The following is a 27,072-nucleotide window of genomic DNA, read 5'->3' as shown; positions in this document are numbered from 1 at the left end:
CTGTAATTGCAGTGGTCAAAACGTAGAAAAAGGGAATATCATTATCCCATTTCAAAGCAGGAGCAGAGGCACAGGGCATGCAAAGCCAGAGGCCCAAAAATCAGATGAAAAGCTCCCAACCGTGTTGGGAATTACATCAAGATTGCTGCAGCCTGGCTATGCAGTTTACAATGTCATTCTCATCTGTTCACACAAAGAGAGAAATTGGTGACTATTTTCCTTCAAACATTTACTGAGGTTTACAGTTATTAAAGCTTCCATCACTTACCTAAAATGTTAAAATTTTTGTTGCTGTTTGGAAGTGTGATTCATGTGTGCCCCAGGGCAGGCGCTGGAACAGAACAGCAGTGACAGAAACACCGAGGTGGCGCTGGCGGCCCTTGCTCACTGGCCATTGAAATGAATCGATTATATCTCCCACAGCAGCAAGACAGAATGTATATTTATGCCAATCTAAGTGACCTTGTATCACTTAGATGGAGTCGGAGAATTTCTCCCTGCACCTCTCACCTCCAAAAAAACCCCAACAAAAATCTTAGTAAATGTCTCAAACTGGCTTTCTTTCCTCCCTGCCAGTGCAGTCTGCTGAAAAAAAAGAAAAAAGAAGAAAAAAAGATTAATAACTAATGAATTAGAAAACTTGTATTTGAAATTTTTCTTGACAGCTCTCAAACAGGATGGTTCTTCAAGAATAAATAAGAGAAATATGCCCCTAGCCTGCCTTCTGCAAACAGAGGTTTTGGCAGCCAAAAGTTTATCTTACCTAGAGCTGACCTCTAGAAGTGTGTGCCCTGGAAATTTGGTATTACAGTGATGAATGGGAGTTTCTGGGAGTTAGAGGGTCCCAGAAGGGTGGGAAACACCTGAGTGTGGATGAGGAGATGCCATCTGCCCCTTGGAGAGCACAACGAGAGTAAAGCATGTTTTGGCCTGCAGATGTTGTGCTAGTCTTACAGTGTTACACCCTTTCAGTGGGATTTTGTTAAAAGGAAACATGGAGAAACACAGAGAGTTTGAGACTCCAGCAGTGAGACAAGAGCCAAGGGGTGGGACACACTGAGCTCTGCCTGTAGGCAATGACTTTAAACAGACTGAAGTGGTCCAGCTTGTTACAGGGCCAAGTCTCAATGCTTTAAACAAACTGCAGAATTTAGATCTGAAGTCTCCTAGAGAAGGAGGGCTGAATTCAGCTGTGTTAGAAATGGGTGGTAAGAGCAATTTACTGGAAAAGTCCATTCTAAGAAGATACTACAGCAATTCTGGTATAAAAGATGACTTGTCTTGTTAAAAGCTTACAAGCTATTTGTAATCTCTGTTCCCTTCAATGTCAGGTTCTGGAAAGCTGTGAACTCCTAGGTAATGAAACAGCTCTGAGTGCTAAGAAAAGTATGTTGTATGCAGAATTATGGTTTTGCATCTGGTTCTAGAAGGTGGTAATTATGGTCTCCCTGTCTCTTTCAAAAATATGTCTGTTATGTGAGATATGAGTAAAATGGGATATTGAGACTCCTGTGAATCACCTTTCCTTTTTCAGTGAAGGGAAATGCCAATGAAGCACATTATGATTGCTGCCCACCCTGAAAAAAGACAGAATGAGCTTGGAAAAACTCCCTAGATGTTCACCAAAGGGAATTTGCATCAAAGCTGCCTGTATGTCAGGTGTGGCTGATTCTAGACCTCTCAGCCTGGAAAGCTTCCTGGGTGATACCTCACCGAAGGTCTGGAATAACACTGCACTAGCTCTGGCACTGCTAAGACTTCTCTAGTAGTTTTTAGCAGGAAGCCTGCTGGGCAGCATGACCTCTGTACAACAGTAAAGAAAATCAAAGGTCATTTCTTAATCTTCTTCTGTCCACCAGTATAATCTTAACCCAGTTTTGATTTTGTCCTCCAATCTGCTTCCTGAGTAAAAAGGGATGTATTCACTTCCTTCTACCCATTGATTACCTTATGCTATGAGGATAATAAACTCCATTATGTGGAAATATTACTTCACCCATGTTTTCAGCAGCCCACAGGGACTCGAGTCTGTATAGGATTACTATAATATAGTAATAAACATGTAAAGTGTGTCTCCCCACACACTACTGAGACTTAAAAAATTATTCTAAGAAATCCCAGAAAATTCTTTTTCAATGATACATTACTTGCATGAGTTTGGAATCCAGTATCTGATGTTTGAAAAGCAACTTTTCATGCTACTTCCTCTTTAGAGGATTTGAGAGGGAACATAATTCAGGAATCATTGCTGGGGCCTACCCATGGTTTTTGACCTAGAAACAAGATTGCAGAGTAAGAACCTGCTCCTCCATCTGGTATATACACTAATAACCCTCCTCACAAGGGCAATTCTGTTAACTGAACTGAATCCATAACATTATTGTCATGGTGGGCCTCTATAGGTGGTCCTCTAGATCACATCAAATACATCCTGGCTTTCAGATGCAAGTGTGAGGTTAGATGAAGCTGCCAGGTAGAAAAACACATCTTTGTATTCGTAAATTCAGCCAATTTGATCAGGACTTGCTGAGAAACAACCCCATGACACCATTTTAGAAAGGAAAAGAGATAGAAAACAGAGATTTTCTATCCTATTTACTAGAGGTTTGAACTTTTAAACATAACTGTGAGAAAAATAAGAAAGAACACAAAATAGACTTAAAATTATCATCTTATCTCTATGCCCACACCTGTGGCTTTGTTGACACAAGGCTACATTACAAGAGATTATCGAAGTGGGAGCTAACCTTCACATCTTTGTACCATCAAGTGAATGTCAAAGTCATCATCATAAGCACAGCAGATCCTATTTGCTCTGTTAACTGCATCAGTAACATCTTTTCAATGCATGTCTCCGAAATACACTTTGTAAGAAGGAAGATTGCTCATTGGAATGGCAAGGAAAGAAGCACAGAGATATTTTGCTAGAGATAGAGTACTCGAGTTATGCCATTGAGATCAATGGAAATTCAGAGAAAAGCCTGAATAGGAAGTGTGGGATTTGACCCTAAATCAGCTTACACAATTTTCAACAAATTGAGTTTTTACAATCTGGTGTAAGCTCTAATTATGCTGTCATAAAAATCTCAGCACTGTTGAAATCTTATTTCTGAAGCTCTCAAAGTGGTATCTATAAAGGATTTTCATTCCCATTTTTTTCTGATAATGGACAATATATGAGGTGTCAGATTAGAGATAGCAATCTGGGACATGCCCCTTCCATCACCTCTCTGACATATGAAGCCAATAAACAATGGCTGGGTTTTATTAAGTTGGATTAAGGACCAAAGTCTCAAGCTCTGACTACTCACTTAGACAAAGTTCCCAGAGATAAGGACAATTTAAAGTATGTGTTTCACACAGTGGGGAAAGACTCCCCTTTCCAAAGATGAAACATGGTTTTAAATGCCTTAATTCATGAGGTGCCATAAGTAAGTGTTTAAAGACAGATATCACAAAAATCAGACTTCCTTGTGTACCAGAAACATAAAGAACTTCAGGAAGACACTGCAGAAAATTTCAAGCAAACAAGAAAGATTTTTTACAAGGGCAATGAGAACAGACGTTTTATAGAAATAGCTCAGGTTTAGCAAACGTCTGCCAAAGTCCTGGGAATTTCCATGGGAAACCCACATGTGGCTCACTTGCTGCCTTTTGGCAAAACTGGCCTTTCCAGCCTGCTGCTGGGGACAGGCCATGGACACAACACCCAAAGAACATCTTCCAGCTCATGGCCTCCAGCTGGCATGGCCTTGGGTGGGCACAATGAGGATCACAGGGCTCTGCCAGGAGACCCAGTGGTCAAGGTAGGGAGGCCCCTCAGGGTCAGGGCAACTGGGTACCCTGCTTCAATTATGAACAGGATAACAGTTATGTTTCCAATTCAATCATTTCAGTGTGCTCAACCTTCCAGTAAAATGGAAAAATTGAACAGATCTGTTCGAAGCCTGCTGGTGTAACTCAGGTCTCTAACATTTAAATTATCACAAAATCTTTACTACTTGTACTTACACCTTTGGCATCAAATATACCACATTTAGAGCAACACAGCATAAATGTAAAATCCATTTAAGACAGGTAATAACAGTTGGGTGTTGACTGGTCCCCCCAAAAGCTGGCATTACTTTTCCATCAGCAGTCAGGAAATAATTCCTTTGCAAAACTTGCTTTAGTTTGTGAAAAAAATTGATGTTCAAATGAAATATATTCTTCTATGATTTTTTTTTTAAAGGAAAGCATGTGTTTCTGGTCTAATTTATCCAAGAAATTCCTTTAAAATTTGAATCAAACAGAATTTCATTTCAGCTTTGTTTGAATGAGATTATATTAGATAGAAGAATTGTCTGCCATGGAGAAGGTAATCAGTATTCATTGCCAGCTGTAAGGTGTCGGCTAGGCTGACATGTTGACAATGTGTATTTCCACACGTCTTGTTTTAATTTCAAAGCACAAATCTGTAATGTAAAATTGTATATTCCTAAGGCTGCACGATCATTCAAAACTGGCCATGTTTGGTCAGACTAAAATTCTCTCTTGCCCAACATCTCCAGATTCCCAACAAAAAACCACAGGGATTTATTGAACCGAAGCTTTATTTAGTGCACTCTTCCGCAGCCATTGTTTTCTTACTAGAGGTAGTATCCCAGGTTCCTTTGTTACAGCACAGCTTGGGTTCAGAGTACACCTGTAATTTGGGATACATTGCTATTGCAAACATGAACTCCTATGACACCGTGGGAGCAGAGCCTGGCTGTTTGCCCTGCAGCTTACAGTGCATAGACAGCATTTAGAGGTTATATAAATAAGCACAACAAGCCATCCAATCCACTTTAACATTAACTATTTGCATAATAGTCTCGTATTTTGGCTCACACTCAGTGGATGATGACAGTACCAACAACAGCAGGGCAGGGAACGTGGAGGAGTTGGAAGTTTTAAAGGAAAAATGTTACATTTTGCTGTAGAACAAGACCTTAAAGATATCATTTGTCTACTTGTACTAATATATTTTAAAGAAAAGATTGCTGAAAGTGTACCATGCAGCCAGCCACAAAGCATGCACAGGATAAGCCTTACACCTTAATTGCATGGAGCAGAATGCCATAGGAGGAAGAGCTTACTGAGAGGAAAAATAGAGGAAGAAGAAGCAAGTAGTAAGTATTAGGGATATATTATATTATGTGGACTGCAATGATCGAACACAAAAGAATTCATAGAATGCCCAACTCATTTCTAGAATGGCTCACTGTCTGCTCCAGCAGTGGCTGCTCCTGGGGAACAGGTGAGTGTCACCACCACATCTTATTCCCAATTGCATACAACACCACCAGTGCTGGAGATGTGCAGTACCAAACATCCTGTCAGGCAAGATCAGAGGCTGGATCAAGAACTGCAGTCTCCCTCAGCAAGGAGAAGGGCTGGGCAAAGCCTTCCTTCGCTATGGGCAACTCCCTCTCCTCCACCTTCCTCCTGAATGACTAAGCAGCCACTTGGGCACACCATATGCATGCACTTGTACCTGATGATGACTCTCTGGAACACAAATCCTGCTCATCTTTTAAGTGCTATAATTTCAAAATGTGCCAACATACTTTATTTTTGGTAATAGCTCTTCATCTAACACAGTAAGACAAGTGTAGTCGCTCAGTCCCTTGATACTCTTTAAATAACATTCTTAGCAGAGAGCATCTTTTGCCAGAGCACCAGGCTCACCCTCCCTGGTTAGAGGCCAGGCTCCCAAGGGTGCTGTGCACAGTGTCCCATTCACTGCACCAGCTCCACGGCAGGATGGGGGGCAGAAGCAAAGAGAGCTGCTCTGTTCCCTGGCCTGCATTGAAGAGTGAGAGCCCATGAGGTCCATGCCTTCAGGAGGTGGCCAGGGCAGCAGGTGCCTCCCCTCCTCACTCAAAACCTGATCCTGGGGTCCATGCAGACCCTGAGCATTATTTCCAGACTCTTCCCTGTTCCCCAGCAGACTCCTCTTGCCCATGTACCTGCTAACACAGGTTTGCCCTTTTTATTACAGTTCAGTTCAAAACAAATATGAATCTCCCCAGTATGTTTGAATTGCGCTCAGCATTTTTTCATGTGGCAAGGCAGCTGCTCCCTGGCAGTCTCCTTATCCACAGCAGAAATCAATGCAATATTCTACTTACCTGCGATAAGCTGCATCTTCAGGCCATAACAAAATCCATTTTATAAGGGATTTTCAATGTTGTCCAAGATAAAATTATATAAATTTTAAAAATTAAAGAAACATTTATACTTGAACAATTAATCTAATATTATATAAACACATAATGCCTTCATAGATTTAAAATAATTTATGGATTGTTCTTTGAGTTTTTTTATTTTGGAAGTCATAACATGCTTGTCTTTGTCTTGTGTTTGCCTAATGTATGCAGCCCTAGCTGCACCACCAGATCTAACATGGTTTCTTTTTTACAGCTTGGATGAACAAAATGTAATCAACCAGACTCTCTACAAAGTCCCACCCTTTCTAGAAAACACCCTTTATGCTGGGTATAGAGAAAGCCATCTAACTTATGAAACACAAATCTTAGTACCTTCAGGAAATAGTATGAAAAATAAACCCCCCAGCTGTAGAAACTATCTATAATGCACTGAGGTGATGTCAGATCAGGTTTCCACAGCTAACATACATTTTTCAGCATTAAGGAGTGGATGTTCTCAAAAGTTGGAAATGACACATTCTCCTTCCTCCCTTTTTATAGAAACTTCTCTACTTCAAATGTTAAATCGATTTTTAAAATTTTTTTTCAGTGAAAATGTCAGTGGAAAACCTCACATGCACAGGTGGAGTCAGAGAAGGTAGGGGAATGAGTTGGCCAAGTCTCCAAAATCTGTTGATTCTGGAAGATTCTGATCCTGGAGGATCTGGACAGAAACTCAGTTACCCAGACTAGGAGAGCAACTGGACATGAGCAGGAAGGTTGAAGTCAGGGAAGACTTGTGCAATCCCTCTGTAATAGGTCGGGTCAGCACAGCCTGGCAGCAGCAGCAGTGGGATGTAGCAGCTGCTCCTGGTAAATAAACATCCCCAGACTACTCAGAAATGAAAACCACACCAGTTAAATAAACTGAGGCTTATTAATACATCTATAGAGCAAGGCAGCTTGGAAAATGTGTTGCTTTTGTCTGGTAATTAAGAAAAGCAGTTCGTGTGACTCCAGTGGATTATCAGGGAATGTAAGTCCAGCCCTTTCAAATGCCAACATTGTTCTACCACCCCCCACGTTTTAACAAAGTCACAGTGTAAAAAGGACTAATTAGTATGTTATGAAAAGGCAGACATCCAGAGATGATATGTGAGGCATTTCTGTACCAGAACCTGTAATTAATTACTTTGTGCTGGAGTTCAGATAGGTGTATTGAAAATAAAAGATTACCCTGCCTTCTTGCAAATCTTTGAGGGGTCATTATTAATATTGTTTTTGTTATTTTGACTGACATTTCTCTTTCTCTTAAATGCATTGTAATTTTGCTCTTGGGAAAAGAACTATATGGAATGTTTTCTTTAAAATTTTCAAAGTATTTTCTAATTCTTTCCCCTTAACACATCTCTTGCTCTGTAAGCCTTTCCATAACACAGAAATGAAAAACAGCAAAGATACGAGTATTCATAATCCAACACAATATCTAGGTAATACGTTTAATTAATGTGAACAAAATTCATCATTTTATTCTGGTTATCAAGATGATTTGAGACACACAGGATTTTCAGCAAGGATGAAATTCATGCCACGGCCTACAGAGCTCTGTTAGAAACTTACTTTGGATGCGTTTTTGCATCTTGTGACTACCAATTACTCTACAAGTTTATTTCCATGCCTGTGCTGGGTTATACATACACTTAGTAGAAAGATGAAGTTGCAACTGGTATCACAAGAGCATTTACATGCTGCTCAAACTAATTATTTGGACAGAAATGACAAATTGTGCTTTAAAAAGGAAAATAGCATTGCCAGAGTTTCTAATGTGAAGAAAGTACAGTTAAATTGAACAATTTCCTATTTCATTCTGTCCCAATAACCTGTCCCAGTCTTCTGAAATATTAATAAAAGAATAATTATTGCCATTTATGGTCAAAATAAGATGCTGTTAATGGCATATTATTTTACAGCAGTTGCTAGTATTTTCCCTTAGCAATTGCCCATTTATTTGACTTGCACTTGGCACCAGCTTGTTATTGCCCTCAGTATTACAAGAAGGGCCTATTTAAAGAGGAAAAAAATGTCCTTAGCATTAACATTAATCATAAAAACACTGATTTTTAGAATAAAAACAGAAAAACATTTTTGGGGGGGTCAATGAACTGTCTAACACTACATCTGTACAGCCTGAGATCTTGTTTAACCAGATCAACATTGGGTAAAGAACCCCATTTACTGAACAGATTTCACAGCGAGCTCATGACAATCCTGCCTGGACTCTCTTCCCAGCTGGATTCCCCAGCTGGATTCCCAAGCCATGGGCCAGCAGGCAAGAGTCTTTGTGGAGATTATCTGCCAGAGGCAAAATGATGTTTTACTCACAGCAAGACACACAAGTGTTACACTGCACTGACTGGAGCAGACACCAAAGGAACACAACAGCCCTGTTCCCTTTGCCTAGAGATTTTCTTCTTTCAATTTCTAACACTTCAATGGTAGCTCAGTCCCAACCTCACTGGAAGCAGCACCAGCTACCCACCAAGGTTTTCAGGAGGTGCTGGGACCCATCCACTCAGATAAAATTGTAATTGCAGGACCAAATAAAAAGTGAAGTGAAGTAAACACACAATGATATCTCTTTGCTTATAAGCTTTTGTGCTGGAATTAAAACTAAACATCCTTCCCCTCCTAAGAAAGAAAACTAACTTGAAACTGTCAGGTGTTGCTGGGCCTGTTTGTACCTCAGTCCTCAGGCCTTGAAACTTTTGGAATATTTTTTAACATTATATATAGGAAAAATGTTACATTAATACACCCTACATCTAGTTAAACTTTTCAATTACTTCCTCTAAGAGTAGTCATAGACTTTCTGCTACTAAAAGAACAGGGAAATATAAACTGCATGCATTTCCTCACAATAGTCTAATTGTAGCATTTGTGCAATAATTCTCAGAAAAATAGTTTGTAGTTACATGTGACCATGTAAAAAAAAAAATAATGCATTTGACACATTATTATAAACCAAGAAAATACTATTTTCTTTTGGCATTATTCTTAGTGTTTCCCCACATAGAAACAGAAAAAAAAAATCACAATGATCCTTAGGATCTGCTTTAAAACCAGACAGCATCTTCACGCTCTTCACCAGTGTAAGGTTTGTAACCCACAGCTAACATAGGTGCATGAAGGATGCAGGGGCTGTCAGGAAATCCCACCCTGTATCCCATGTTCTCAGAGAAAATGTTTGCCTGTACATGGGTCAAATTACACAGATGATCCTGTACTGGATAAGCTTAGAAGAGAGAACATTTCTTGTTTAAACAGATAAGCCACAGAGCAACACCATCATTTTCTTTCTTACTTCTCTCATAGAATGAAGACACAGACAAGAGTGGATTTTCTCCAGGGTAATCTCCACAGCATGGCTTTGCAAATACAGATTTCTAAGAGTAATATACAATCCTCACTCATGTGAGTGATTTCAGCAAGACTTTGTGACTTCATCATCATTGCCTCACAGCTCAGTGGGACACAGCAAGTTACGAGGCCCATCAGTTTTCAATATCATGCAGGTTCACTCCAACATCCCTTCCTAATTTTTAATGCATCCTGCCCTTGAGCATAGCTATTTGATATTACAGGTAAGGCTGCACAAGCATATGGTGAGTGGAGGCCCAGTGAGCTGGAACATCCTGTTTCAACTGATATTCTGCAGAACTGTTTGGCTGTAGGAGCTCAGCAATATATTTTGATAGGCTTGACTATGAAGCTATAGATCTAGTTTGCTTCTCACTTGGATATTGTTCATGCTTCAGTTATCACACACAAATTTAGTGATAAGCAATATTAAGCAGAGCACTCTGTATTGCAGCTCTGCCCAAGAGGGCTGATAACAGATCCCAGTCTCTTTATGCTTTTTGGCTCCACAGGAACCTGAGTGACTGCTTCCCTGGGAAACAGAAGGCAATAAGTATTCTGAGCTTCATGTCAATGCACTGTCTATCACATCCCTCTTGCACTTTTACCAGGAGCTTCAAAATTCTTGGTGGAAATCCTAAAATGGAATACCTTTTTGCTAGTGCTTTTCCAATAAGGCTGTATGATGCCGAAATAACTAGTAAGGATATTTTAGCAGCTTGCTATGCATGAAAATGCATGATCTTCAAAACAAGACTGCTGATAGCAATTAGCATGTATTTATATGTGGAACTGCTTTCTTACCTGGTTATTGCAGTATACAGAAATAAGCTTTCAGCCTGATATGTTACAAAGCCACAGAATTCTTAATTTAATGCATATCCAGCCCAGTCAGAACAGTAAAGAATCACATACAGCTATCCCATTTTTTATAGCACATTTATAGCTCACTCTCAGGAGCCTAAATCCTGGCTTTTCTTCCCTTGTTCCATTCTATCAGAAGAAAATTTTCCTATAAAGACTTAATAATCTATCTCCCATATTATTTAAGTATGTTGTCTGCAGGCTCGGAGTTCTTTTTGCCTTCAAATTTTATTCTTGTGGCCTGATATTTTCCTTAAAATATCCAGAGGTTATACATGTCCCCACACTGTCCACCCTGACGTGCTGATGCCACCTTATGAACATCAGCACACAAGCCCTTTTCTGTAAACAGGCTGCCCTTTTCTTCCTTCCAGATTATTCAAGATCACATAAGTAAAACTGTGAAATTAAACAGTACATGCAGGGAACTGCAAGAAGACATGGATCTCTTGCCCCTTGGCCAATAAAAGTACACAAAATGATTCCAAATTTCCCCAAGTGCTGCAGCAGATGACAAAGGCTTTCCTTTTCTTCCACCTTGTGTCTTTGACACTCTTGTATATTTTGGCCCTAGGCCAAATATTCCAAAGCTCCATTATTTGTTGTCATTCCTTAGTATTTTATACAGGTCTGGATTTACTGGGGCCAAAACCTTTTATTTGGAAGGATTTGCTTTCAACTCTAAAATTATTGGGCTTTTCAGAGGGGAAAAATCAAATGCATGTTCAGATAAGAGACTGAAGATAAAGAACCAAAGATAAGAAACCACGGGAGCAAAACACTCTTTGTATCACTGTGGCACAGACCTATTTTATAAAATTGAAGAGGGTATCTGATTAGGGTCAATAAGGTAAAATAATCTTTATGTTACCTACACTTAAATTTACAGCATGATCTGGTAAACCATTTGTTACAGTGCCAAAGGAGACCCCTTTTTCCAAATCCTTACTCTCAACAAAACAATAACATCAAATTGAAGCATTTCCAGTGGTTGCTTTGCATTGAAGCACATCTGCCCTGTTGCAAACGAACACAGAACCCCAGTGATTCTTTTGTGCATCTCTGTCTGTCCAGCAAATTACAAAGTGCTGAATTCATTTGAGATGTAGAACAAGAGTCTCAGTAGATACAGGTATGTTGACTTACCATAAACAAAGGTCTAGCTCCTGCTAAGAAATGAAAACCATATAGATCATTCAAATGTACTCTCTAACTCTCACAGAAAAATTTGGAGCTATCTGACTGATAAAATATTCTAATTAAGTTTGATTGTTTTATTTCATCTTAAAAATTGTCTGGAAACACTGGAGAATATTTTGTTTGGCACCAAGAGAACAGCAGACTCACATGAATGCCAGACTCCTGTGTGATTGTCTGTCCTGTTCCAGAGCCTCAGGATTCCACATCAGTGCCACTGCACAGTTTTGAATTCCCGTAGGAAGAAAAATGGACAAAAGATTCACATGTTGGATTTGCCTACTACAGCTTTGTTTTTACATGCTGTAGAAGTCTCCTTAGTGTTTTAGGTGAGACAGTGTGCTAGGTGGGCTATTAGAACAATGTGCTTAGTTAGGAACCAGAAGTATAAAATGAGATAAAACAAGCAAACAAACAAAACTGAAACCAACCAAACAAAAACCCAAATACAAACAAAAAGCCCCCAAACATTACCACCCACCACCACCACACCCCCCACAAAAAAGAAGAATAAAAAATGATTGGAAGGGTCAATTTAGTTTGTAACTTTTTTATTTTAAGCTTTGGCCACCCTGTAAGCAAGAATCCTCTAATTTTCATCTGGATTAGCACTGATTCCCAGATGAGAGAGCTTCATAGTCAGTTTTCTGAAACCCATGCAGGAATAATGAGTAACTCAAGAGCACCAGGCTCTGGGGGTGTGCAGTCTATTGGTGTATTGCCTCTTGAATACCCCTGGGATTTCTTAACAAGATTCTAATGGGATCCAACAAGGGCAACTTTGATATCCCATGTGGTTTGAAAGATATGTCAACCAAACCACAGAGACCATGAATCTGAAAGGCAGCTGACAAATCTAGAAGAGAAGTAGAATTTGCCAAGATTCCAAAGGAAGATTTATATGTCAGATTACTGACTATATTTCAGAAGCTGTCATTTCTAGGAACATCAGTTGGAGATACAATTATTTATTACTACCTCTACAGAGCCCCATAGACATTAGGATGTATGTGCAGACATTACAGTCAGCAACAAAAAGAGACAGAAAGAAGGGAAAAAGGAGGGGAGAGAGTGGATTATTATTTTTTTTTTAATTTTAATTTTTTTAAGCCTCTAATGTTTTCTTAAGAGTTAATCTGGATACATATCACCTTTGATGATTTACTTCACCGTCTCAGCTCACAATTTAATTTTGCTCATGAGTTTCTATGAACTGTTCTCCAGAATTTTTTTAATGGGAGTAATGCTACCTCGAGGCAGCAACTAACTTCAATTATAGTAAATGTGTTACAAATAAATTCTGGTCTTGTTCTTGAGGACCTTCAAGGAACCCTGCTATCCCAAATTCCCTTCTGTCAGCACAGCCTCATGCTTAGAACCTCTCAACACCTAAGGCTTCTTTCTCAGAGAAACAATCATATACATTATTGAACATGCTGTAGCAGATATACTGCATTATTTTGTTACCACACAGCTTAATAGCATTCAAACAGAATGTTATAAACACATAATAAATATCAATCTTGAAAGGATATTAAAAATTCAAAGAATACTAAATTACCCCATGTAGGTGAACTAAAGCAATTATAAATTAATAAGCATGAAGGAAGTTAAAATTCTGACGTTCTAAACAAGTAATTTAAATGTTTGAAAACTTATAAAGAACACTGGGAGAACAGACAAAGTTTCTAATGTCACAATTTCATCTCATCTTTTCTCAGTACTAGTACATGGTTTTATGCCCAAAAATATAACCAAAAGAGTCAAGAAATAATTACTTTTCTGTAGCTGTAACTTCATCCACTGATCACAGAATGGCTTGGGTTGGAAGGGACCAGTTCCACCCTCCTTCCATGGGCAGGGACACCTTCCATAAGCCCCATCCAACCTGGCCTTGAACATTTTTCCAGGTATGGGCCTCCACAGCTTCTCTGGGTGACCTGTGCTGGGGCCTCACCAAGCTCAGAGTAAAGAATTTATTCATAATAGCTGATCTAACCCCTTTTCTTTCAGTTTAAAGCCACTCTCCCTTGTCCAATCATTTAGCTCTTCTGTAAACTGCTATAACTCTGTAAAACCACTCCTTCCTCAGTTTATATTGGACCTTTAAAAGCAAGAAGGTTTCCTGGACTAGAGGAAACTCAAACTTCCAAAGTCCAGCTTCTCTTCCCTTAAAAATTCCACAAGCTGGGGTTTCATTCCATTTTCATTTTGTCCCAAGTCTCAAATATGCCAATTCCTTGTTGAGGGAGTAATCAGGCACTGAAAAAAAAGGGAATCCTCCACTGATGTTTATTGAGAGAGCTGCAGCTAGAAAGCAGGGTCACCCTTTCGTTATGGGGTTGGGGCTTTCTGGCAGGTGAGTGTGAGGATGTCATGGCAGCATCCCCTGCTGCATCCTCCTCCCACCCCATCCCAGACAGATTTGGTTTTCAGCTGACTCCTTTTGCAGTTAGGTGAGCACAAAATACAGCTCTTGGTGAGAGCAGAAGCAAAGAGCTTTGATTGAGATGTAGTTCTACATACACAGACTAACACAAGACTAGAAAACAGTGGGACCTTGATCATATATATGTTGAAAAACAGTACATGTTACCATAAATAAATAGCACAGACTGCTGGGTCCTCATAATGACTTTCCACTCACTGTGCCTTAAGATTAAAAAAACACCACAAACTCCAGGTGTTCCTCACAGAATTGTGCCCAATGTTTCTTAAAAAGGTTAAAAATTTATATCTATTTCATTTCCTGACTAAGAGATATTTTTCTTACTTTAATTGTTTTTAATTTGAGATATAATTTTGGCTAGTTTCTAGCAGAATGTCCTTGGTAAGCAAGGCATTCACACACAGATATTAAATTGTGCTAAGGATTTAGTAGTATGCAATCCATTGATTTTAGCAGATGATAGGGTGCTTGCTATCAATCCTCTGCCAAACCTTATATATCCACAGGACACTGACATATAACATGGATGCACATGCAGCTTTAACAGCACAGTTGTTGCAGTATCAGTCTAAAGACACGAGCAGAGGGAGGTCCAAAGGCAGGTATAGGACTCTTATTACCCCAGGTGGTACCCCTGAGGGGAGCAAAAAGGTAAGTTTTCAGGCACATATGGTATTCTTTAGCTCTCTTCTTCAGGGACACTGGTTCCAAGTACAAGAAGCTGTGTGCAAACCTTATTTCTAACCATAACTATTTACTAAGATAAATATATGGCCTCTTTCAACAAACTCTGCCTTGAACATTCTTTCAGCTTAAAAAATGGGATCTTTCTCTTCTTCAGTGCCATAATATTTAACACAGGAACAGATTATTAGTTTGTGTGCTGCCTAATAAATTATGCTAAACTGACTGGATTAATGCCTTTTAGTAATATTCATTGGCCATGGTGCCTTGTTATCCTAAAGCTTGTTTGCTGAAAAGAGCAACCAAAGAATCACAACTGCTGTAAATATCTAACCAGGGCACGGGGCAGAAAACAATGGGGCAAGTGAAGGCAATCCAATTTGGCTTCATTTGGCTCTGCAATTACAGAAGTTGTGATCAATGGTGGTTATGAAGAATATATTGGATGTAGATTTCCTATGAATGAATAAAACTCTGTAGCCTGCAAATTAACTAATATACCCATTTCATTAGCCTTTGCTAGTCATCACCAAAAAGTAAATCTCACTGTTCCAAAAATCTAAAGCCTGTGCATTTCCAGCTACATCAACATGCTTTTAAATATTTTTAATTGAAAGTAACTGATAGAAGGTAATGCAGCATTCATCTTGCTGCAGATGACACGAGGCATATAGCGTAATGTTTTAACTAATGTTTTATTTAAAGACAGACTTGAAAAGTCTGTGTGAGTAATTGCCAGTTTGTCAGCTGAATCACTTTATCCTTTGGAGGAGCTTTTTGTCATTATATTAGATGATTCCCAATTTCAGTGCCAGCCAATTTATAGGATAAATGTACCTCAGTGTTATGCATTCTATTCTTGAATACTAAAATATTATTTGGGGGCTTGTTTTTACAGAATTGTTATCATTCTTATCTTTACAGACATGTTACTAAATTAGATACACATTGAAAACCCGTGTTTTTATGGGAAAAAGAGCAAAGATCTCCCTTCTTTTTCATACAGTTAAATAAAAAAGCCTACTCATTGTCTTCTTAGTATGAGAAAATATTGATGTATATTGTAGTGAAGTTTAATCCCACCTAAGAATTTTTTATTTATCTTAATGGAACTGTCTGGATGGAAGAGCTGGCAGAACTGGACCCCTTGTGCTCAGAATACTACACTTGCATATTGCCAGAAAGCAGGCTATATGAACAGCATTTCTAATCACTGTAAATCAATTCAAGACTATTCTGTGTTTTTAAAATGCTTATGCTCCTCTGAAAGAGAAATACATTCTGCTTATGTTTAAGAGCCTGGCATATATTAATCCTCAAAAGGTGGCACAAAACCATACATTTTTAAAATCTAAAATAAAATCATCTCAAAGATCTTATTTAAGTTCTTTGGTTTAAGTGAGCAGAAATGCAGATGATTTACTGGAACTATTAAAATTCTATGAACTGTATTCCTTGTCAAACTATTTTAATCTGCTTATATCTGGATTGTTCACCTATCTGTGTACAGAAATAAAATGTGTGTGAGACTGACTTGTACAGATATCTGTAGGAGAAACTGCATCTTGTATTTTATGTAGGAGGGAAGCAGTTGGGAGATGAGCACGAAATATATGAATCATCTTACGACTACATCTCTATCTAACTTCCTCCTCACAGGAAATAAAGTTACCTGACAATTTAGCCAGTAGAGTGGGTTTCTGACAACTCTGCATAAAGTTTGTTTGAAGAACCCTCATATTTTTATATCTCTTTTAGAACACTTTTGCTAAATATATCCAAAGAATTTGATCTGAACAAAATTAAAACAATGACCAAAAAGCCAAGTCTTTGTAATGAAAACATTGCAAATCAGAGCTATAATTTGAAAACTTCAGCAATGTTGCCATCTGGGTCTGATTAGTTTGGTCACTGTTTCTACAATTAGCATAAATGATTTCACACACACCAACCCTTACCTTACCCTATCTTCCTGCTTTTAAATTCACATGGCTTTGAATTTAAGAAATCCCTAACTAAAAATGTCCTTTCCCATGCTCTTTGGGTGGTACCCACTGAACTGATGAATGGGCAGCTTTTCCTACCTTCATGTTTTCAAAGATCAGGGAAAAATAACATTTATTTTGGCAGGAGCTTTGCTTTGACTCTCACACCTGTCCTTTGATCTCCCCCTGAGAGGTGCTGCCTTTGCTGTCAGGAGCAGATTCCAAGGCTCACATGACCACTGTGAACCAGGACAATGCTGTTCCCCTCGAGGTCTGAGCTCTCCCAGGTGAGTTTCCAAGGGCTGTGCTTCTGCTTCTCATTTTATACACAGCCAAGAGCTATGGTAGCTCAGGCAGGATCCCTTCCAGGGTCAAGGACATGGCTTCACTAGGAAGGATTTCCATTCTTTCAAATTACTGTTGTTTTCTACATTGCATATCTATTTTAACTGCATTTTCATTTTTGCTATAGCAGTTTTATACAAGAAGGACAGACAAATGTTACTGAAGGAATACCTTCACAAGCAATCTGGTTTTTGTAGCAAAATGAACCTGCAGATTGGCTCTGGAGGCTAAGAATGGAATATCTCTCCCGTGCCAATCTCTCTGACACAGCTTGTGACAGATTCTGCCCAAGGATTTTTAGGTGTTTCCTTATTATCAAGGAATTAATTTTCCATGACTCTGTCTTACAATAGACACTGAAATATTGTATCTATATTTAGGAAAGTTGAATTTTTCAACCTGGTAAGAGGCCAAACCCTGTTTACAAATGTGCTAAAATCTTCTTTCAAAGGGTGTTATGCACTTTTGAAAACAGGACTCTTCAGTTAGAAATACATTTGTACTTAAAACAAAGCCTGAAAAATTTTAACTTGAGGGCCCAGAATTCTGATATTCTCAGAAAAAGAGCAAGGCTTGATCAAAGACAGGAACTGAAGGTTCCCTCTCTTTAGGAAGACAAGCAAGAAGAGAAAAGTAAAACCAACAGAGCAGCACACACTCTCACTTTCAGTCAAATGGAATACTTTGATGAAGTAAACGAGGAAAAAGTGTTAAAAAACATTATTCTGCATTTTAAGTCTCCCCTTCCAACTATCACATTTAATAAATTCTTTAACAAACAGATCTTTTTCTTTAAAAAATCCCCTTGAATCAAGAGGTGTGTTATCAAACCTTATGCTTGAAAAGCATTTTTGATAATGTTCAAATGCTCACTACTTCCTTAAGAGCAGGCATACTAACAAGCTTTTTCAGTCATTCCTCTGAAATTCTGTTTGTCAGCTCAGTTCTGGACTTCTGCTGACAACAGCAATATTGTTACATTTCTACCTAGTGTAGGTTCCAGCTGCAAACATCAAATGAATATTGATTTTCTTTTTACAACTGAGAAAGCTTTAACAGACACAGCAGTAGTAATTCCTGGTAGATAAACCTGAATTTGGGACCAAAAGTACTGTTGTGTTATCATTGTCAGTGCTGCTGGGAATGAGAACTGGAGAAGAGCTGAATAGGCAAGTGATTCACAGTATCCTTTCATGTGCATACATGGATTTAAATCATTTGGGGGGCAACTAAAGTGAAATCTTTTTCAGAGAGTTCCTGCATCTCAAAAACTCACCAAAATGATGGTTGGTAGGCAGATCTATTTAGTAGGAGAAAATGAGAACTGGAAGTAGGTTGCAGACCAGATGAATGCTTTCATTGACTGATTATCTCCATATTAAAACAAATTCATTCAAAACAGGCCTGGGAATTCTGGTCATACCAGTACTTAATTAAAATAGAAAGTTTTTATTCTTTGTGGCTTGAGAAAGTAAGTCTGAATTCCCACATAACCTTATCTTTGTTTTATATCTAAAGAAATTCCCCAAATACTTTGTTTTTCAAGAGAAATTTAAAAACAACTCCTCAAGGATGCTCTTAATTACCAATCACATTATCGCGGTGTTTTTTCCTTAGTGAGGAAAACCGATGAAAGTTCAAAGTAACACATCTGAACCGTCTGCCACAGGTCTGTAATGAATCTCACAAAATACTCCACAAACACCTCCTGATTACTCATGACAGAATCATGAACCTATGCATCTCTAGGAATAAGGAACCAGTTTTCTGCAGGATTGCTAAGAGCAAAGTTAAGATTTTTCTCCCAAGTCTAATTTATACAAATTTGTATTCCAAACCCTCCTTTCTTTAGGCCTTCTTAAGCCTTTTTTACTCATCCTTTCCAACACAGCTCATGTTACTTGATGCAAAATTTTACAACTGAGGTCAACTTTAGATCACAATGGAATCAACCTCTTCTCTAAAGAACAGTTCTGCTACTTAATCAAACGAGCCACAGGTAACAAGGAAGGTGCTTAGGTGGCTTATTTACCTGTTGTCCAGTTAATCAGGACTCATTGGGTCTAACTCAACTGCTGACTATGTAGATAATTTTGAACAAGTTTAAAATTAGGCATCTCTCAACAGGTGTTGTAAGGCTTTGTCAATTTCAACACATAAAATGTGCTTACAATTTAGCAGAACTTATTCCAATAGCCCTTTAATTGTTGTAATTCTAATAAACTTAATAGATTGAAAACTAATTTACTTCATTTTATTTTCAATAAAGGACAAGTCAATTTTCTAGGGATGAAAAGACATTACATAAATTGAGCTGAAAAACATTAATTTTAGAAGATAAGAGGTTCATCAAGTTGAATTTCTTGATTGGCCCTGGTTGACAGCCCTGCCAAGCCTTCCAGGACATTTCTCTGACCTCTTTAGGATATTGCACTGATTATTCTAAAAATCAAATTAAAGAAACCCCCAGCTAGAAGCACTCCAAAACTTTTATTTCCTCCCAGCCACAGCCATTGTTTAATGGAACTACAGGAAGATTTATGCAAATGTTTTAGGCAGTGCAGCTCTGCTGTGTACCAGGCCTCCACAGACTTTTTATGCAACTCCTTGGGGATGTGTGTTCTTTTGTACCATCTGGTCCAGGCTCCAGAGAGGAGCTAAACAAGAACTCTGGTTCTGAGCCTTACCCAGCTCCTGTAGGGAGCACATAAGAAGAAAAATCAGAAAGCTTGTGCTGAGATTACAAGGGCAAAAAGAAATAGAGGTGGGTGGGGGAATATGGATACATATGCTTGAAAATATTGTAGCTTTACTGGTTTAAAAAGGAATCGTAATTGTTGCTAATGACTTGATGTGACATGCTGGAACAAAATATGTGAAATGCCCCCTGATGTCACATAACCAAATTGCCATTTAGTCATACAAGCAGCCTTGTTTTCAGAGCAACTGTGCAATTTCATTCCTCACTCATATCAGTTGCATTTACAGGTACTGAGTCATACAAATAATGACATGAAATACATAATACATTTTTATCACTCTTATTATAAAGCTGTAGAATGTTGTTGGAAATTGAACAAATAAAATGTAATAAAGAGTATATGTGCAAAACTCTGCAAATTAGTCCCCTAATTCTTATCGATAGCATTTCACAAATATTTTGAGATACTGGAATGGAAGACATACTTTTATTATTAAAATGTTAGGATGAATAACAGTGAAAATGTACTAGGAAATGTACTATAAAGCAGAATCTCTGTGGCTGAAGCACTGTCTAGCACTGAAACAAGCTGGGATTGCACTGCTGTACTCTCCAACCAGGCAGAGAGCACCAGGCTAGACCTTGTGCATTGTGTTTTACATGCAAAAATACTGTCTTGCACATGTCTCTGCAGCAGTGCAACTTAGTGTGGGTTAAGAAGACTTACAGATATCGAGGTTTTCTCTTAGTTTATTCTCATAAGCACAGTTTGGGTCTGTATCATCCCTAACTGTGTGTCTTTTAACATGGTGTTGGGGATTGAATTATTCCATTTTCTTTCTGTGGAATTTTTCCTATTGTTATGCTAAGTATTTGTGGCTACACCTTAGTAAGAGTTTTCTCTCGCAGTGGGGTGGGGAACAGGGGGAATACCAGAAAAGAAAAGGTGGGACAGGGGCCTGGGCTCTCACTCTCATTCTCCTGCTCGCTCGTGGAGTCAAAGGAAGACGGCCAGGGCTCCTACACAGCGTCCTCCCCGCAATCCCAATGCCGGGAGCCACGTTCCCTGCCGTCAGACATTGCAGTGCTGCCTTCCCGCCTCACCCTACTACCTCCAGGCACTGTGCCGAGCACCACGGCCGGCACCGTGAGGGGGGAGTCGCTCCTCCATCCCTCTCACCCCTGGGCCGCTGCCGCCATCACCCAGCCCCATTCAGCTACACGGGCCCTGCCCTGCCCACAGCACCGGGAACTGAGCGCAGGGAGAGAGGGCCTTGGCCAAAAGGGACTGGAACTGACCTAGACTGTTCTGTTTTGCTGTCAATTTTTATAGCTGTTGTTGTTTCTGCTGTTTGCCTCGTTAGATATATTAGTAAAGGACTGTTATTCCTACCTCCCATATCTCCTGTCTGAAAGCCTCTGATTTCAAGCTATAATAATTGGAAGGGAGGGGATTGCACTCTGCATCTCAGGAAAGGGGTTCTTGCCTTTCCTTAGCGAATACCTGTCTTTCAAACCAAGACACATGGGTAGAGTATACCCATCCATCCATCCATCCATCCATCCATCCATCCACCCATCCATCCAAACAGTGTTTGAGATTTAAAGCTTGTTTGACTTTGCTATGAGAGTATGGGAAATCCAGGACAGGAACAAAAAACAAAGAATGTCCCTCATTCGACTGTCACTGACCTGTACAATACAAGAGGGTCAGGAAACATTCTGTAAATTTAAATAAATAAATATATATATATATATCCCTGTTTGCACTACATTTGTCACTCTGCCCATTCTGATAATTAATAGAATAGTGCTATGATAATAACCACATATTTGTCAGTGAAATACACGGAAGATTTCAAAGGCAGCCCCCATTCCTGACTTCAGCACATGCCAGTGACCTTCAACAGTTTCCGCAGAGCCAAGATGAGATTTTGATTATACCATAATAATCAAAACCAAACAGTAATATTTCCTAAGCCAAGTTTTTTGCCTATGAATTTAGTCTCTCTCCTACTCACAGGAACAATCCATGAATTTCACGGAATCTTTTTTTCTGAGGATGTGAAGGTAGGACCAAGCCTCAGAGCTTTAGCAGGTCACTGCTCTTCTCCATCAGCAGCACTGCTGAGAACAGCTCAGGCCAGCAAGTGGCTGGGAGTGAATGAAAAACCTCTTCTGTCTCCTGTCTCTTCCCTAAGTACCAGAAAATAACTTGAACACAGATGCTCCTAACAAAAATCTGTGGTTTGGGATTTAGCTGTTGCTGTCCCATCAAAGCAAAAGGTGTTCAAATATTTAGTGGTCTCTGACAGTAGCAACACCTGAACACACAGGCATTATTGTAAATTACTTGGGGAAAAAAATTAATTATCTTTCTAATAAAAAATTAAATTGCAATTACCAGTCATTTTCATTTAAGGAACCAACTGTTCCTATTTGCAGTAAGATTGCATTATTGTCATTTTGAAATTATATTGGAAGGTTGGATGTGAGAATTTAGTGTAATCTTGCAGATGCTCCCACAGATGTCAAAACAACCCTTCATTGTTCAAATTCTCATGAAATCTATGAACCCCCATCTTCTTCAGATAGTAATCCCCACCGAGAATCCCAGATAGTAAGAAATTACTATCTTCTTTATGTTTCCACCATAGAAAAAGGTATTTCATCTTAAAAGCACCAAAATCCGGTTTAGGGAAAATGAAGAAAAATATACAAATGAACCCTGGCTCGTTTTTTCCTAATACTTTCTCCCCAAAACTTTTTCCCAAAGTATCAGTTCAGTAGCTGATGGTTACTTTCCACTGGAGCTTCAAGCAGTAGAGACTGGATAGAAAAAAAAATTACCTCTAATATAGAAGGGCCTCCAAAAGCCCAGCAAACACTAATCAACTGCCACTCAGGAAGTCTGAGTATTGAAAATCTCAAATTATGTGACACTAAAGACAAATAATCTTTCTGTATATTTAGACAGATTTCAGTACCACATGAGGTGCCAGATGTAATATCCAGTATGCAGGAGTTTGGCCAATGAAACTTTTAGTCTGCAAGGAATTCCAGGATGTGAACTTTTGGAGGGTCCAAAATGGAGTGAATATAAGAAATGAAAAAAGATTCAAAAATGCCAGTCAACAATACTGAAGCAAGTTACCCAAATTTTAGTAAAAATACTTCATTTTAAGCAACTGACATTCTAAATTTCAGAATACTGTTTTTGAAACTGAGCTGTTCACTTTATATGCATCTAATGAAGAAATCAAAAGGTCAGCATTAGAATGGTATTTTAATAGCTTAGATTTTGACAAAATGCCAAATTTCCTCCTGGGCTTTTTTGTTCGTTGACACTGATGATGTACTTCAAATATCTACTGCATATTCCAATGTTCTCAAGATTTTTTTTTTCACATATAATTTTGAGCATGACAATTGTGTATTTTAGTTGCTTGTTCATTCCTTAGGACCAGGAACAAAGGCTTGTAGGGTGACATCCCAGTTCTGTAAAGCAGCAAAACTATTTTAATGGCAAAGGTTTCCCTGTCATTAACTGTGTAGTGTGGGAGATGCCCTCCAAGACTTGATCTAAAACCAGAACTTTGCTTCCTTAAATCAAAAATTCCAAACAGAATAAGTTAGCCCCCAGATACAGGTGCAAGTCAGTTCAGCCTGACATTAATCCAGCAACTGCTTCATTGATTTTCTGCAGACTCTGATCTATTCTGGCAATGCCATTGCTTTGCCACATGCAAGTCCAGTGAGTACAAGTGGCAAACAACCAGCATATGTTACAGTTATTGTTTAATTATAACACTTGGAGAATATTTAAAACAATATTCCCACTTGATAACTTTTTTCGTGTCATCTGACATTAAATGTCCCAGGGCCCTGGTCTTTAGCCACTAAGAGAGGATGTGGTTTGTGTGCCTTTGCATTCTTACCCATGAGTCTTCTGTGAACTGTGTTATCAATAGCAACAATATTAATAAAAGCAATTTTAAGAAACTGGAAAACTGATCATTTGAACAACCGACTTTAAAGGCTGATCTCAAAGATCAGCGTAAAGTTGGGGCAACAGTACCCAGAGTCAAGGTAGTAAAGGAATAATTTAACTCCTGAGAGGCTATTTATTCATAGCTGCCTTTCTTTCTCCTATAAATCCACATGAAGTTGGTCATAGTCCACTCCAAACTTGTCACTATTTCTTTGTTTCATGAATTCTTTAATTTAGATTAATGCTAAGCATTGCTGCCAGCACAGAGGATGGTAATGACATAGTTAATGCATGCAGAAAACAGAATTTAGGCAAAGAAGGAAGTTTTACTGGTCTGTCTGTTCCCAGTTTATCACATTACCAAGCTGTTAAAGGCTGCCCTAAGCAGTAGATACTCTAGTTCTAATTTAATCAGTAGAATCAGTATCACACAGCTCCTTTTGCTCTCATCACTTATATGATAAAAATAAGACCAAAAAAAAGGAGAAAGAAAGGAAAAAACAAATTCACTATGTAGAGGTGGGGCAACCAGGAGTTGAAAAGACTGAAGAGGAAGAAATTATATTAGGGAATATAAATTAGTTTATTAAAGGTCAGAGGCAGACCCAACAAATGCTGGCAGCATGCCCTGGGGAGAAAGAAGCAAGGGGGTTTGACTGAGGAAAAACTGGTGCACAAGAGAATCACAGCTTAGTGAAATCATAATTTTGTAACGACACTGAAATTTTGGTCACAAACTCCATGGCCAGACACCGTCAGAGAAGGAAACAATACCTCTATAATGACAACGAAGGCTTCAGTGTTTAGGTCCAATCACTGTTCTGGGGAAAGGAAACACTGTGAAACCTGTACTTCTAGACTAATACTCAAAATTTAAAAGAAAGCATTTCAAATGCTTCATCAGAAGAAGCAATAAACTGATGTCACATGAGTTGAATCACAGGAAAAATCAATGAGGAAACTGCAATCATAATTAAGAGAATGCCTAATTAGTGCATTTCATGAATAACAAGGCATGTTTGCAATGACAGCCCAAGGCAAAAGACATCTCCCGACATGAGGGTGGCCACTGCTCACTGATGCATGGATGGCCATATGCTAGATGGGGCAAAACCACAGAAGGAGCTTAGGTGAGTGACAGCTTCTCTCCCAACATAATCTGCCAGTCAGCAGCAGCACAGCAAAAACACCCCATGATATATCAAAAAATCAGAAGAAAAAGGTACCACCTTCCCAATGAGGGATGAGCACTGTCCTTGCCTACAGCTATGCAGGACTGCTAAGGTGCAGCCACAGGCTAGGGCTAGATGTAAATTCAAGGGCCAAAAAATAGCACAGAAAGTAGACTATAAGATCATATATATACATCATGCACATGGTCTTTGATACAACTCTCCCTTTTAACCTTTATTCCACTGATGAGGCACAGTGTGACATGTGCAGTGTCTCTGTAGGTGTTAAAAGACTAATTACATCAATACGCTACATTAATGTGGTTTGTGATGGAAGGACAGAATACAGAAGAAGTAGCAATGTGCACTTCGATGAATCATTTGCTGGGAATGAGACTCATATTTTTCAGTGGACAAGTAATTTTATTCCATTTTGAGAAGATGTGGAAATTAATGATGGAAAATACCTTTTTCTTTGATGAGAGGGAAAGGATACATTCTTGACCAGCAAAACTGAAATGAGCTGAAGCATTTCTTTGTAAATCAGCTGAAATGGACAGGCAAACTTAATTCTGGAATTTTGTTTGCAGAACCTTGGCCTCCAAAACATACCAGTGACTGATTACCATATAACCCAGTATTTTATTTCTCAGGAACTGCCAGTGGGATACTATGATAGAAACTTTACATCAGTTTTACCTCTCTCTGACGGCAGAAGTGTTAATTTGAGTTTTGAATGACTTTCTGAAGATAGACAAAAAAAACACCTACCAGAACAAAAGCCACAGTCACAGCTAGATCAAGAATTTCATTGTTATCCTACCCACCAGAAACCTCCTGAACTTGAGCTTTTCACTGGTCCTTGATGATAACAGGAACACTTGTGATAAAAGACAAGCATAAAATCCAGACATGTCCTGTGACTGAAAATCAAATTCATTACTAGATTTTGACTGTTCAGATTTCACTTCTCTTGGGAAAACTTTCCTGACCACGTTAAAGCAATCAGTCATTGCATATATACACATTTAGGTAGTCTACAATAAAGGAAAATGAGTGATGAAGAGACATACAAAGTTCACCTTCATGCTACTGAAGTTATGCCTCCAAACTCTGATTCAGCCTCATCCAGGGAAGGATTTCACGATTCCCACCATTTGATGCTACTCATTATTAGTAATGGAATAAAACCACACACACTTAGGAAAGGTTATGTTTAATATTTCGGTATATGCCCCAACCAGTCAGAAATCATTAACTCATTTGCTCATGAATACTTCTCTGCTGCCAGCTCTATTTTAAACTTGTCTGCATTAGGACTTATTTTTAGTTCTGTTTTATTTCTGTGGAGAGTATAAGAAGCAGAACATTTTTTCTCCTGTTCATAAAGGAGATATAAATCATTCCATTCTAAAAAGGTGGAGCGCTTTTAGCTCTAGTTTTCTGCAATCAATTTGATCTAGCCTAAAAAAGAGGTCTCATCCTGCTCCTAAACTGGCTTTCCTTATCTAACTCAGAGCATCATAAACGTTCAGCAATCTGTTTGCAGTAGAAGAAACGAAGTCATTTTTCTACTCTAATTATTGCTCTGCTGTAGAAAACGGGAGAATTAATACAAAAAGGCAGGAGCAGCATTATATTTGAATAATCCACTTGCAAAGAGATCAGCTGTCCTCCTCACTCCCAATCCCTGGAGCTAGATGGGCCTCAGGGTCCCTTCGAACCCAAACAGTTCCATGACTCTCTGAGTCTGTGACCCAGCTCACTACAACACATCCCCCAGGCTCAGTTTTTCTCCAGGCCTGATGCCCATCTGCTCCTACAAGCATTCAAGTAACACCAGGAAATTACTCTGGACATTCAGAATAGAGCTCCTTGCTGAACTTGGAGCTGCAGAGCCTGAGACAGACCAATAAATATCAATCATGGCAGCTTCATGAGAAAATTTTGTTCTCCACTGAGTGTGACTGGAATAATTAATCTGGCCTTCAGTTCTTTCAAAATGAGGCTAATCAATGACTTATTGCCATCAACAACAGAAAATCATCTTGTGGCAGCCAGTGCCTACATCAGAGATAAATTCTGAAATTTACA

The 27,072-nt window shown here is 38.9% G+C and overlaps 1 long non-coding RNA gene across 7 annotated transcripts in view; it reads right to left on the bottom strand.

Annotated features, from left to right (window-relative positions):
* LOC148222159 (uncharacterized) overlaps positions 1–27,072 on the bottom strand; it is a 163,447-nt gene that overhangs the window by 56,268 nt on the left and 80,107 nt on the right. Inside the window, exon 1 of one of the 7 annotated variants that reach the window (XR_015806777.1) lies at positions 269–964. The exons of the other annotated variants lie outside the window; for them this stretch is intronic. This is a non-coding gene — a long non-coding RNA (uncharacterized LOC148222159). Of the gene's footprint in view, positions 1–268; positions 965–27,072 lie in introns of those variants that run through there. 7 annotated transcript variants of the gene reach the window in all.

This window comes from Sturnus vulgaris, chromosome 14, assembly GCF_052056855.1.
Source record: "Sturnus vulgaris isolate bStuVul1 chromosome 14, bStuVul1.hap1, whole genome shotgun sequence".
Taxonomy (NCBI): Eukaryota; Metazoa; Chordata; class Aves; order Passeriformes; family Sturnidae; genus Sturnus; species Sturnus vulgaris.
This window is presented reverse-complemented; position numbering and strand designations above follow the sequence as displayed.